This window comes from Anomaloglossus baeobatrachus, chromosome 2 (assembly GCF_048569485.1).
Source record: "Anomaloglossus baeobatrachus isolate aAnoBae1 chromosome 2, aAnoBae1.hap1, whole genome shotgun sequence".
NCBI classification, from domain to species: domain Eukaryota; kingdom Metazoa; phylum Chordata; class Amphibia; order Anura; family Aromobatidae; genus Anomaloglossus; species Anomaloglossus baeobatrachus.
Genome location: NC_134354.1, coordinates 793,763,362 through 793,778,558, shown reverse-complemented (window position 1 = coordinate 793,778,558; position 15,197 = coordinate 793,763,362). Strand labels below are relative to the sequence as shown.

Here is a 15,197-nt window from a genome sequence, read left to right as displayed (position 1 = left end):
GGGGTATCAGGAGATTAGGGAGAGATGTATGGAGAGGACAGGTTATATACTGGAGATTATGTGTGGGGGGGGTATCAGGAGATAAGGGAGAGATGTATGGAGAGGACAGGTTATATACTGGAGATTATGTGTGGGGGGGGTATCAGGAGATAAGGGAGAGATGTATGGAGAGGACAGGTTATATACTGGAGATTATGTGTGGGGGGCTATCAGGAGATAAAGGAGAGATGTATGGAGATGACAGGTTATATACTGGAGATTATGTGTGGGGAGGTATCAGGAGATTAGGGAGAGATGTATGGAGAGGACAGGCTATATACTGGAGATTATGTGTGGGGAGGTATCAGGAGATTAGGGAGAGATGTATGGAGAGGACAGGTTATATACTGGAGATTATGTGTGGGGAGGTATCAGGAGATTAGGGAGAGATGTATGGAGAGGACAGGTTATATACTGGAGATTATGTGTGGGGGGGGTATCAGGAGATAAGGGAGAGATGTATGGAGATGACAGGTTATATACTGGAGATTATGTGTGGGGAGGTATCAGGAGATTAGGGAGAGATGTATGGAGAGGACAGGCTATATACTGGAGATTATGTGTGGGGGAGGTATCAGGAGATAAGGGAGAGATGTATGGAGAGGACAGGTTATATACTGGAGATTATGTGTGGGGAGGTATCAGGAGATTAGGGAGAGATGTATGGAGAGGACAGGTTATATACTGGAGATTATGTGTGGGGAGGTATCAGGAGATTAGGGAGAGATGTATGGAGAGGACAGGTTATATACTGGAGATTATGTGTGGGGAGGTGTGAGGGAAATCCTGAGATATGATGAGAATTATGACGTTTAGTCATGTCAGTCAGCTACTACCTGATGTCACCCCTGTACCTGCCCACACAGAGATTCCCCTCAGCATTTGGGAAGGTGTCAAATCCAATTACACTGTCAAGCCAGAGGAAGACCCCTGGGTGGATATGTCCGATCATCAAGGGAGTGGGTGGAAAACTGGAAAACCCTGAGAAGCTTAAAAGGGATTCAAGACCCTCGTTCCCAGCAGGAGTTCATATTCCGGACTCCGTAACATCATACACAGTTATGATATTACCGTGCAAAACAAGAACGGTGTTCGATGTTGATCTCCCTAAGGTCAACCATCCTTGCTTATGTAGTCTTCTACTAGGCATTGCTTCCACTAGCCAGTTTCCTACTCATCACTGATGAGGAGCAAATACCCCGAAACAGCTGTCTGTGGATAGATACCATGTTTGGGATAGGTGGTCTCCTTGACTGGAGACTGCCCTTCCCCTGGTTGTCCCTTCCCAGTGAAAGACCTGGCTAGTTTCCTGCCAGCGTTGAGAAACACGTGATGGTGTCTCCGCGATGTTGGATGTTGATCTCCCTAAGGTCAACCATCCTTGCTTATTATATTACCGTGCATCTGAGCCATACACCCCCTACATCGTTAAAATTGGGACTCCGAGCAGCATCTTTGCATACCCTCGAATTCTTTGTCGCGCCCTGGGGCGGCAAGATACAGAGAACTGCAAGTAGGAGTCCGGTAGAGGAGTCGTGCTTAGACTCGGAAGGCAGAGGGGACACAGATGGATCTGATGACACCAAAACCGTCCCGATCGGACCTCCCAGTCCGGAGTTGCGGATCATATTCACTTTGGGATATTATTTTAGACTCAGGACAGGGGTGGGGCAGTACACCCCTGCGAGGTCACCAGGGGGAAGGGACATGGATTGTAGCCAGTTTGATAAAGACGATGTGGACATTCTTGGCTTGTCTTTACTCGGGGGTCGTGTGTACTATACACATGTGAGAAAGTCCATGGAACCCTGGTTGAACGGCACCCCCCCTGTAGCCAGACGCATAAGGTAATTGATACAACTGATATCTGTTTGTGACCCCATCTTATCTGTAAATGTACTCTGACCTATATATATATATATATTCTGTAAATTCCATATTGTATATATTGTAGTATCCAGTGAGCTGTTACCGCGATTAAAAATATATAATTTTATCTTGGGCTGTTCTGTTATCTTGATCCTGAATTCCACGTCTGTGTGCTCGGCGTAATAGTTATTGTAATTGATTGGTGGCAGCGAATTTATGCCAAGGATCATTGGGGGGCAACCAGTGAGATCTGGGGAGGTTTAGATATATTCCGCCCGCGGGAGTCGGTGAATATATACCTTACTCTCACCGGGAACCCTTCAATCATCGGCATAGTAGAATAGCGGCCTCCTGGCTTAAGCGGGCTTTACACGATACGATATCGTTAATGATTTATCGTCAGGGTCACGTTGTTTGTGACGCACATCTGGCATCATTAACAATATCGCAGTGTGTGACACTTATGAGCAACCTAAAACGATTGCAAAAGTGGCCAAAATCTGCGGAGAGGTCGTCCTAAAACAAAAAATCGTTCTCTTCTAATTAGCGATGTTGTTCGTCGTTCCTGTGTGACACCGCAGAAGCGAGGAACATCTCCTTACCTGCCTCCACCGCCAATGCAGAAGGAAGGAGGTGGGCAGGATGTTTACGTCCTGCTCATCTCCGCCCCTCTGCTTCTATTGGACGGCTGCCGTGTGATGTCGCTGTGATGCTGCACGATCCGCCCCTTTAGAAAGGAGGCGGTTGGCCGGCCAGAGCGACGTCGCAGGACAGGTAAGTCCATGTGACGAGGGTAAGCGAGGTTGTGCTAGACGGGCAGTGATTTGCCCGTTTCGCACAACCGACGGGGCGGGTACGATCGCTAGCGAGATTGCAGCGTGTAAAGCCTGCTTTATTGTCGGGCAATTCCATAAATGACCTGGCTATAAGAGGGGCGCTAGAGAGCGAGTCACGTGCTGGCTCTGTCGGGTGGTGGAAAGGGGGGCTGTAACTTCCTCCCCCCTTTTCATGACATATTGGTGGCAGCGGTGGGATTGAGATAATAGTGTGTGTGAGTGTGAGAACCATACTCCCAGACACTAAAGACTGCCTGCAGCAGCTGAGGTCTTAAGACCAGCTCAACACTAGAGTGTCAGAGTGCAGATACTGTAAAGGGTGCTTTTCACGCTGCGACATCGCTAACAATCTCGTTAGCGATGTAACACCCCAGATCGCGCATACGATTTGCCGAGATCGCACATGTGACCGGCGCTACAAAAATGACCTATGCGCGATCTCGGCAAATCTTATCTGTGATCTGGCGTGTCACATCTCTAACGAGATCGCTAGCGATGTCGCAGCGTGTAAAGCACCCTTAAGGTGTGTGGGTGCATCAGGTGTCAGTTCTGTGTCAGTGACCAAAGTCTGCAAGAATTGCTGAGAGCACCAGGAGCAAAGCTAAAGAATTGGACAATGCTAAGGCCGGAGGCGAAGAGGTGGAGGACGGTGCTGCAGGAAGCGATGATGAGGTTGTCCAGGAGTCCTCCAGGAGCCCGACGCCCGATAACAGCTCTGCAGAGGACAGCGTACAACCTGGCAATTATGGACAAGACGAGGAGGAGCCCATCCAACGGTCCTCAAGGAGCCAGATGCCAGTCCTCCACTCTGCAGTGGACAGCGAATCACCAGGCTCTGCAGCGGGTCGCTCATCACCTGGCTCTGCAGCGTGCCGCAGATCACCACTTGCCAATCCACCGAGCCTGACAGGCTCGGATGCCCTTCTACAAATGGCTATGGCCCTACTCCAGGCTGGGGACCGGGAGGGCTACCAGGACCTCATGGCAGAGCGCAAGGCAGAGCGTGAGGCTGCGGATCGACATGCAGAGACTGACCATCAGCTGTAGCTAGCTCAACTCCAGCCCTCATCAACCACCCTTGACAATCGAGACACCAAGCTTCCAAAGGTTTGTGTTGAGGACTTCCCAGTGCTGGAGAAGGATGAAGACTTGGACTCTTTTCTGACGGCCTTTGAACGGACTTGCCTGCAGCACCATCTGGACAAGGACCAGTGGGCCAAGTACCTGACCCCCTGTTTAAGGGGTAAGGCCCTGGATATCCTTGGGGACTTGCCTGCTGAGGCAGATCAGGGCTATGACACGATCAAGCGAGCCCTGATCCAACAGTACAACCTTACTCCGGAGTCCTACCGCAAGACGTTCTGGAGCCTGCAGAAGGGACCAAAGGACACCTGGGGTGACCACCGGCGGGCCCTTGCCAGAGCTGCCGACCACTGGACCCAAGGCCGGAGATCCTGGATTTGTTCATCACGGAACAACTCTTGTGGAACTGCCCTGAGGATCTCCGCCAATTCATCCGAGACTAGAAGCCAAAGGGGTCCACTGCTACGGCCGCCCTGGCAGATGACTACACCAACAATCGGGCCCCTGAGGCCAAGAGAGCAGCCAGCAGCAGCACCTGGAGAGGGGGTAAGATGAATCCTGCGACTGCCCCACCTGCCCCTAGACTGCAGGGGGTGTCCCCCTCAACTCCCCTCTCCAGGCCAGTGGCAGAACCAAGACGGTGCCACCAGTGCAACCAAACTGGACACTTCAAGGCCATGTGCCCTCAGCGCCCCAAGGCCCCATCCCCGTCCCAAAGGCCGTCCACAGTGATGTGTGTGGGTGGGTGTGGTGGTAGGTCCCTGAACAACTTCCAACCCGTCCCCGTCGACCGGTCTATGACCATGGGACTGCGAAACACCGCCGCTGAGATGACTCTGGTATGGCCTGAGATGGTGTCCCCCCAAGACTTGGTACCCGGAAAAACCCTTGCTGTCTCCGGGATTGGAGGCATTGAACCGGCGGTGCCCATCGCCAAGGTTTATTTGGATTGGGGCGCAGGACGAGGGGTGAGGGAGGTGGGAATAACTGATAGGATTCCCGCATAAGTGTTACTTGGGACAGATTTGGGATGGATAACCTCCCAGTTTGAGGCCCCCGAATCCCCAAGGGCTGATCTTTCAGCCAGTACTGACATACCCCCTAGTGATGTTGATGTGTTATCTGTACATGATGTAAGGGAGGAAGGAGTGAGCTCTGGGTCTTCTGCTTGCACAGACACCATAGACACACGCACAGCTGCAGCTGTGACGGGGTGGGGAAGGGGGACGGGGGGGAGGGGGGGGTGGGGGGTGGTTCAGAGAAAGGTGTGACAATACCTTTACAAGTGATCAGCCAGTGAGCTGGGAACTGTTGCCCTCTGCAGGGATAAGAAGAGAGCAGGATACTGCAGGGAGAGAACCAGTGTGTGAGGCGGGGGCTACCACAGCAAATGCGGAGTCCCCAGAGATTTCACAGCGGGGTTCTGCTGCTGCAGGGGGGGAACAGGCAGATAAGATTGGGGCTGGCCCAGGAGCGGAAGTGCTCCCAGGTAAGATCTCGGTGCAGGGTTCCCTAACAACCGGGGTGTCAGGAAGCCAGGTAGGTCTGCCTGAACCGGCGACTTGGTCAGGAACGGAGGAGAAGCAGGCACGACCCACGGTAACAGTGGCTGTGGTCGCTGTCACCCGCAGTGGGAGTGCCAGAACCCAAGGGGCCTTCCGGAGGTCCGATAGCTCTTCCCCTTCTTACCGAGTAGCAGCTGAGTCAGGCGGAGGCCAGGACACAGGTCCCGGGGTACTGACCGAAGATGTGACAGTCTCGTCGATTCTGGCCACATCTAGTCAGGGGTTTCAGGCAGTGTTAGAAGCTGACGACAGCCTGAAAGCTCTTAAGGAGCAGGCGGCACAGCCTCCCTCGGACTCGGACCCAGAGCAAGTGGTCTGGGACCAAGGACGGCTGTACCGAGTCACAATCCAGCAGGGTTCACCAGAGGCGTGGCCCAGGGACCGACAGTTGGTGGTACCGTATCCATTCCGAACGGAGTTGTTGCGGATTGCACATGAGATTCCGATGGCCGGACACCTAGGGATCGCTAAGACCAAGCCCAGGTTAACCCAGCATTTCTACTGGCCAAAGATTGGGGCCGATGTGGTTGCCTACTGCCGTTCGTGTGACACCTGTCAGAGAGTGGGGAAGGGGGGGGCCACGCCCCAAAGCCCCACTGGTATCTTTGCCCATCATTGATGAGCCTTTCAGGAGGGTGGCTGTGGATCTGGTCGGCCCGCTGGCCATCCCCAGCAGCTCCGGAAAACGCTTCATACTGACAGTAGTAGATTATGCCACCTGGTACCCTGAAGCGGTAGCCTTGTCGTCCATTCGGGCCGACAAGGTGGCCACCGCATAGCTGGAGATTTTCTCCCGAGTGGGTTTTCCTCAGGAAATGCTCACTGACCGGGGGACCCAATTCATTCACAGCTGATGGAGTCCCTCTGTAAGCAAATCCAGGTGCAGCATCTGGTGACCAGCCCGTACCACCCACAGACTAATGGCCTGTGTGAGCGGTTCAATGGCACCTTAAAGCAGATGCTTAAGATGTTGGTCGACTCCCATGGGTATGACTGGGAGTGGTATCTCCCCCACCTGTTACTTGCTTATCGGGAGGTTCCACAGGCCTCAACAGGGTTCTCACCTTTTGAGCTCCTGTACGTGCAACAGGTGCGGGGCCCCCTGGCTCTGGTGAAAGAGGTTTGGGAAGGGAATTTGGCCACCCCTGGAGTGTCGGTCATCGAGTATGTCATGCGCTTCCGGGACAAAATGCAGGCCTTGACGCAGCTGGTGCAAGACAATATGGCTCAAGCCCAGGCCGATCAGAAGCGTTGGTACGACCAGAATGTTTGTGAGAGGACCTACCAAGTGGGTCAAAAGGTGTGGGTACTGGTCCCCGTACCACAGGATAAGCTTCAGGCAGCCTGGGAAGGCCCATACCTTGTGTTCCAACAGTTCAGCCCTGTAAGGTACCTGGTCACCCTGGACCCTACCCGTGGAAGGCGGAAGGCCTTCCATGTGAACATGATGAAGGCACATCATGAGCTGGAGGCATGTGCACTCCCTGTGTGCAACCTGCCCGAAGAGGGAGAGGCGGAAACCCTCTTGGATATGCTCGCCTAGGTTAGAGCAGGTGGATCCATTGAGGATGTGGAGGTTGGCCACCAGCTTTTGGAGGACCAACGGTCCCTGCTGTGGGCCACCCTACACCCCTTCCGGGAGTTTTTTACCAACCGGCCCAGAAGGACTGAGTTGGCCGTCCATCACGTGGACACGGGAAATCACCCCCCGATCCGGCGTCCAGCATATCGGGTCTCCCTGGAGGTGCAGCAGCACATGCGTCAGGAGATTGACGAGATGCTGAAGCTGGGGGTGATCCAGGCATCCAACAGCGCTTGGGCTTTGCCTGTAGTCCTCGTCCCTAAGAAGAACCGAACCACTCGGTTCTGCGTGGACTACAGGGGCCTCAATACTGTCTCAGTCGCCGATGCGTACCCAATGCCACGCATCGATGACCTGCTCGATCAGTTGGACGGGGCTCAGTACCTGACCATCATGGATCTGAGCCAGGGATATTGGCAGATTCCCCTGACTCGCGAGGCCAGGGAACGCTCTGCCTTTATTACCCCATTTGGGCTGTACGAGTCCACGGTGATGCCCTTCGGAATGAAGAATGCCCCTGCCACTTTCCAGCGGATGGTCAACACCCTGCTCAAGGGACTTGAAGAGTACACGGCCGCGTACCTGGATGACAACGCCATCTTCAGTCCCACCTGGGAGGATCACCTAAAGCATCTAGCACAGGTGCTCGGGCGGATCCATCAGGTAGGTTTGACCATCAAGCCGGGGAAGTGTCAGCTGGACATGAGTGAGGTCCTCTATCTGGGTCACCGGGTAGGTGTGGGAGCTCTGAAACCAGAGCCTGGGAAAGTGGAGGCCATCACGTCCTGGCCCACCCCCAGGACCAAGAAGCAGGTGATGTCCTTCTTGGGGACCGCCGGGTACTATAGGAGGTTTGTTCCACACTATAGTAGCCTGGCAAAGCCCCTGATGGACCTCACCAAGAAGAATCTGCCCTCTGCAGTCGATTAGACAGTGGACTGCGGGACAGCCTTCCGGGCCCTAAAGGGTGCCCTGTCCTTCTCACCAGTACCACAGGCAGCCGACTTCATGCGGCCGTTTGTAGTATAAACCAACACCAGTGACTTCGGCCTTGGTGCGGTGCTCAGCCAGGTGGACTCTGCGAACCAAGAGCACCCCGTCTTGTACCTGAGCAGGAAGCTATTGCCGAGGGAAGTGGCCTACTGTACGATGGAAAAGGAATGCCTAGCCATAGTGTGGGCTCTTCAGCGTCTGCAACCCTACCTATACGGGCGCCGCTTCGTCGTGGAGACAGACCACAATCCCCTCAGCTGGTTAGACACAGTTTCCAGGATGAATGTGAGGTTGTTGCGATGGAGCCTTGCACTCCAGCAGTACAACTTCACCATTCACCACAAAAAGGGCCGTGACCACGGTAATGCCGACGGGCTGTCCCGACAAGGAGAGGTCGTGGATGGGCGCGCGGGGGAACACAGGAATGTTCTGTCCACTAGCGCCCTCTAAATGGGGGAGGTGTGAGGGAAATCCTGAGATATGATGAGAATTATGACGTTTAGTCATGTCAGTCAGCTACTACCTGATGTCACCCCCCTACCTGCCCACACAGAGATTCCCCTCAGATCACTCAGCATCTGGGAAGGTGTCAAATCCAAATACACTGCCAAGCCAGAGGAAGACCCCCTGGGGGGATATGTCCATTCATCAAGGGAGTGGGTGGGAAACTGGAAAGCCCTGGGAAGCTTCAAAGGGATTCAAGATCCTCGTTCCCAGCAGGAGTTCCTAATCCCGACTCCGTAACATCATACACAGTTATGATATTACCGTGCGTCTGAGCCATACACCCCCTACATTGTTAAAATTGGGACTCCGAGCCGCATCTCTGCATACCCTCGAATTCTTTGTCGCGCCCTGGGGCGGCGAGATACAGAGAACTGCAAGTAGGAGTTTGGTAGAGGAGTCGTGCTTGGACTCAGTAAACAGAGGGGACACAAATGGATCCGATGACACCAGAACCGTCCCGATTGGACCTCCCAGTCCGGAGTTGCGGATAATATTCACTTTGGGATAATATTTTAGACTCAAGATAGGGGTGGGGCAGTAAACCCCTGCGAGGCCACCAGGGGGAAGGGACATGGATTGTAGCCAGTTTGATAAAGACAATGTGGACATTCTTGTCTTTGTCTTTACTCGGGGTCGTGTGTACTATACACATGTGAGAAAGTCCATGGAACCCTGGTCGAACAGCGCCCCCCTGTGGCCAGACGCATAAGGTAATTGATACAACTGATATCTGTTTGTGACCCCGTCTTATCTGTAAATGTACTCTGACCTATATATATTCTGTAAATTCCATATTGTATATATTGTAGTATCTAGTGTGCCCTTACGGTGATTAAATATATATAATTTAAGCTTGGGCTGTTCTGTTATCTCGATCCTAAATCCCACGTCTGTGAGATCGGCGTAATAGTTATCGTAATCGATTGGTGGCAGCGAGTTTTTGCCAAGGATCACTGTGGGGTGACCCGTGAGATCAGGGGATGATTAGATATATTCTGCCGCAGGAGTTGGGGGAATATATACCTTATTCTCACCGGGAACCCTTCAATCATCGGCATAGTAGAATACCGGCCTCCTGGCTTATTGTCGGGCAATTCCATAAGTGGCCAGACTATAAGAGGGGCGCTAGAGAGCGAGTCACGTGCTTGCTCTGACGGGTTGTTGAAAGGGGGGCTGTAACTTCCTCTTCCTCCCCACTTTTCATGACAGGAGGTATCAGGAGATTAGGGAGAGATGTATGGAGAGGACAGGTTATATACTGGAGATTATGTGTGTGGAGGTATCAGGAGATTAGGGAGAGATGTATGGAGAGGACAGGTTATATACTGGAGATTACGTGTGGAGAGGTATTAGGAGATTAGGAGAGATGTATGGAGAGGACAGGTTATATACTGGAGATTATGTATGGGGAGGTATCAGGAGATTAGGGAGAGATGTATGGAGAGGACAGGTTATATACTGGAGATTATGTATGGGGAGGTAACAGGAGATTAGGGAGAGATGTATGGAGAGGACAGGTTATATACTGGAGATTATGTGTGGGGAGGTATCAGGAGATTAGGGAGAGATGTATGGAGAGGACAGGTTATATACTAGAGATTATGTGTGCGGGGTTATCAGGAGATTAGGGAGAGATGTATGGAGAGGACAGGTTATATACTAGAGATTATGTGTGCGGGGTTATCAGGAGATTAGGGAGAGATGTATGGAGAGGACAGGTTATATACTGGAGATTATGTGTGCGGGGTATGGTGTAGCTGATCATACTGTGCTGTGGTGGTTGTGGCTGCTCTGGTGGATGATGTTGCGGGTGTATATATATATATATATATATATATATATATATATACTGTGCTGTGGTGGTTGTGGCTGCTCCGGTGGATGATGTTGCGGTTGTATATATATATATACAGTGTGTGGGGTCATTATCTGCTAATCTGACCCTGCGTCCTCCTCTTACCGTCAGGTGTTGGCGGTTTCTCGCCTTTCTTGTCGGATTTCTTTGTCGCTGTCGTTCTCTGAAGTTTCTTTCTTCCGGTTTCTCGTTGGAGGAAGCAGGGTTTTGGCAGAAGTTACAGTAACTTATTTAACCCTGTCACTTCCTGCAGAAGCAGCAGAGCCCTGCGCAGGGATCCGGGGCGGCTGTTACCGGCTGTCAGTCACATCCGCTCTCCCTCGGGCTGTGTGCTCAGTTTCCTCTCCAGTTATGATGTCACAGTTGCATCCTGTTGTATCCTCGTGTGTCGCGTTACGTCCGTTATATACAGTAATGTCTCCCCTTATTGTAGAGTGTCACTGTGTGTCCAACATTACAGCGTACACCACGCCGGAGCCTCGCTGCGTCTGTGAGGACAGATTATATTCCACAAGAAGGCAGCCGGATTCTAACGCATCGGGTATCTAGAATTTATTGTGTAGTTAATGGAGGATTTTTGACTAATAATGGAAGGAAAACACAATATATTTTTTGTCAAAGATAAATTTTATTGTTTAAAAATTGTGAATGTTTAACATGAAGCTGTAAATACCCATCCGGGTATAGTCTCCATCCTTGTATGGCCCCCATCCTGGTCTGTGTCCCATCCTGGTATAGTCTCCATCCTTGTATGGCCCCCATCCTGGTCTGTGTCCCATCCTGGTATAGTCTCCATCCTTGTATGGCCCCCATCCTGGTCTGTGTCCCATCCGGGTATAGTCTCCATCCTTGTATGGCCCCCATCCTGGTATAGTCTGCATCCTTGTATGGCCCCCATCCTGGTCTGTGTCCCATTCTTGTATAGTCTCCATCCTTGTATGGCCCCCATTCTGGTCTGTTTCCCATCCGGGTATAGTCTCCATCCTTGTATGGCCCCCATCCTGGTATATTATATACGGATAAGGCTGCACATCAAACTTAGATAATAGTATAATGCCTCAAGCATATGGACAAATATTGGAATATACAATGAAAAATGCTACTTGCTAATTTGAACATGTGAATAATGAAATGCATACCTGCCATGAATATTAGGAAAAAGGAGATATTTAGCAATCGCATTGATCAATGTAACTGAGCCCCAAGACCTCGTCAAGGCATATCTCTATATTGGGGTCCCTAGCTCTGTGACCCTAACTGTGTGTCATCTCATTGCAATTAAAAACTGCTATGGGTGGAGAGGGGTAACTAAGGACTTTCTTATATAGGAGATGGAAAAAACATGGCCGAAAGGGGCGGAGCTGTGTTCACATTCAGAAAAAAACTACATATAACTGAATAGGATAACTGAAGTGAGCACTAATATATCCTACTAATAGTTATCCTATTCAGTTATATGTAGTTTTTTTCTGAATGTGAACACAGCTCCGCCCCTTTCGGCCATGTTTTTTCCATCTCCTATATAAGAAAGTCCTTAGTTACCCCTCTCCACCCATAGCAGTTTTTAATTGCAATGAGATGACACACAGTTAGGGTCACAGAGCTAGGGACCCCAATATAGAGATATGCCTTGACGAGGCCTTGGGGCTCAGTTACATTGATCAATGCGATTGCTAAATATCTCCTTTTTCCTAATATTCATGGCAGGTATGCAATTCATTATTCACATGTTCAAATTAGCAAGTAGCATTTTTCATTGTATATTCCAATATTTGTCCATATGCTTGAGGCATTATACTATTATCTAAGTTTGATGTGCAGCCTTATCCGTATATAGTATGTAATTTTTGGCTTGCACTCATAATATATATATTAGTGCTCCCATCCTGGTATAGTCTCCATTCTTGTATGGCCCCCATCCTGGTATAGTCTCCATCCTTGTATGGCCCCCATCCTGGTCTGTGTCCCATTCTGGTATAATCTCCATCCTTGTATGGCCCCCATTCTCGTCTGTTTCCCATCCGGGTATAGTCTCCATCCTTGTATGGCCCCCATCCTGGTATATGGATGTCAGTGTAGGGCGGTGTTTGTGTTGCACGGTGTGTGTTTATTGCATTGTATGTGTGTTGCAGTGCGTATGTGGAGCGATTGTGTTTTGTGGGGGGGTGTTTTGTGCGGTGTATTTGTGTGCCGCGGTGTGTGAGTGAAATTTTGATACCAGCCAAGATAAAGCCACACGACTGAAGGCTGGAATTCTCAGGATGGTGAGTTCCACGTTATGGGGAGCCCCCAGCCTAACAATATCAGCCAGCAGCCACCCGGAATTGCTGCATCCATTAGATGCGACAGTCCCGGGAATCTACCCGGCTCATCCCGAATTGCCCTGGTGCGGTGGCAATCGAGGTAATAAGGAGTTAATGGCAGCAGCCCATAGCTGCCACTAAGTCCTAGGTTAATCATGGCAGGCGTCTATGAGACACATTTGATGATTAACCTGTAAGTGAAAGTAAATAAACACACACACCTGAAAAAATACTTTATTTGGAATAAAAAACAAAAAAACACCCTCTTTCACCACTTTATTAAAATCCCCAAATACCCCTCCAGGTCGAACGTAATCCACACGAGGCCCCACGACGCATCCAGCTCTGCTTCATGAAGCTGACAGGAGCGGCAGTAGAACACAGCTGCTCTCTGTGAGCTCCACGCAGAAATTGAAGGGAGTCACGCTGTCAGCAGGGACGTCACTGAGGTAGTGTGTGCAGTGATGGTGGGTGCGGTAGTGCGTGCATATGTGCGGTGATGATGGGTGCGGTAGTGTCGGGGTGTGTGCGGTGATGATGGGTGCAGTAGTGTCGGGGTGTGTGCGGTGATGATGGGTGCGGTAGTGTCGGGGTGTGTGCGGTGATGATGGGTGCGGTAGTGCCGGGGTGTGTGCGGGGATGATGGAGGCAGTAGTGCCGGGGTGTGTGCGGGGATGATGGGGGCGGTAGTGCCTGGGTGTGTGCAGTGATGATGGGTGCGGTAGTGCCTGCGCGTGTGCGGTGATGATGTGTGCGGTAGTGACGGGGTGTGTGCGATGATGATGGGTGCGGTAGTGTCTGCGTGTGTGCGGTGGTGATGGGGGCGATAGTGCCGGGGTGTGTGTGATGATGATGGGGGCGAAAGTGCGTCGGGTGTAGGGAGCTTCCATGGCGGTGTCCCTTGTACCTGTCCGCCGGCTGCGTCATTGTGTTGTCAGGGTTTTGGTGGGTGGGTGTGTCCTAATTGAGCGGTCGTCGCTGCTGATTGGGTGTGGGTAGAGTAAGGTGTGGGTGTGTGTGTGGAGGGGTTCGGCCTGTTGGAGCTGTGTGGGCGTGGTTTAGGCGGTTTCAGCGTATGATGTCATTTCTTGGTCAGACAGAATAGGGCAATTATACATATATATATATAGATATGATTGATATTCAGCATTTATACATCCAACAACAAACAGCCACACGCCGCATTATACGCATATACACATTATACGCATTATACGCTGAGATACAGGTTATTTTGCATATTTAAGTAAAATAATTAAAGTGGAAATTGAAATCTCTGAATAAGATCATCTTGCCGGGGGATCGGCCGTATACACAATTGTGTGACAATCATACACCAGAGAAAGGTTCACCATGTTATTGATTTAGTTAAATACAATCTAATATAAGGCGCATAATGCAAAGTAAAAAATGCTAAATATACACTGGAGATAGCAAATGCATTTACCGTATACAATAATAATCAGTACAAACGTGGTCAAAATTGTTAGTCTCCCCTCGCCCTCGACTAATAAAGAATCCCACACTGGTCACACAAATAATCTGAATCTTACAAAAGTAATAATAAATAAAAAATCTACAAAAATGAACAAATGTCTACTTCCACTCATCAGCCTGGACAGAAATGATGGCGCCCTCCTCCTCCTCTTTCTCTTCCTCCTCCTCCTCTTCCTCCTCCTCCTTCTCCTCCTCCTCTTTCTTCTCCTCCTCTTTATTCTCCTCCTCCTCCTGCTCCTCCTCCTCCTCCTCCTTCCTTCCTTCCTTCCCTCCTCCTCCTCTTCCTCCTTCCCTCCTCCTCTTCCTCCTTCCCTTCCCCCCTCCTCCTCCTCCTCCTCCTCCTCCTTCTCCTCCTCCTCTTCTTCCTCTTCCTTCACCTCTTCCTCTTCCTCCTCCTTCCCTCCGCCTCCTCATCCTCCTTCCCTTCCCTCCTCCTCCTCCCCCCCCCTCCTCCTCCTCTTCCTTCCTTCCCTCCTCTTCCTCCTCCTCCTTACCTCCTCCTCCTCCTTCCTTCCCTCCTCCTCCTCCTCTTCCTTCCTTCCTTCCCTCCTCTTCCTCTTACTCCTCCTCCTGATCCTCCTCCTCTTCTTCCTCTTCCTCTTCCTCCTCCTCCCACATAACTTAATATTTTGTTGCACACCCTTTTGAGGCAATCCCTGCAATCAGACGATTCCTGTAACTGTCGATGAGACTTCTGCACCTCACAACAGGTATTTTGGATCCTCAAGCGCAATCTGCTCCTCGTGTCTGGTGTCTGAAGGTCGCCTGTTCTAGATGTTTCAGCTCTTTCCAAAGATGCTCCATAGGATTTAGGTCCGGGCTCATAGAAGCCACTTCAGAACAGTCCAATGGTTTCCTCTTAGTCATTCTTGGGTGTTTTTTGGGTAATTTTCCTGTTGCAAGACCCATGACCTGCGACTGAGATGAAGCTTTCTGACCCTGGGCAGCACATTTCTCTCTAGAATCCCTTGATAGTCTTGAGACTTCATTGTACCCTGCACAGATTCAAGACCCCCTGTGCCAGATGTAGCAAAGCAGCCCCAGAACATGACAGAGCCTCCTCCATGT

At 51.0% G+C, this 15,197-nt stretch overlaps 1 protein-coding gene across 2 annotated transcripts in view; it reads right to left on the bottom strand.

Annotated features, from left to right (window-relative positions):
- Nucleotides 1–10,639, bottom strand: part of LOC142292366 (ecto-ADP-ribosyltransferase 3-like) — a 29,897-nt gene extending 19,258 nt beyond the window's left edge. For both annotated transcript variants that reach the window (XM_075337688.1, XM_075337687.1), the window contains exon 1: nt 10,435–10,639. The gene's annotated coding sequence lies outside the window, so the exon portion shown is untranslated. The remainder of the gene's footprint in view (nt 1–10,434) is intronic.
- Nucleotides 10,640–15,197: the final 4,558 nt, after the last annotated feature.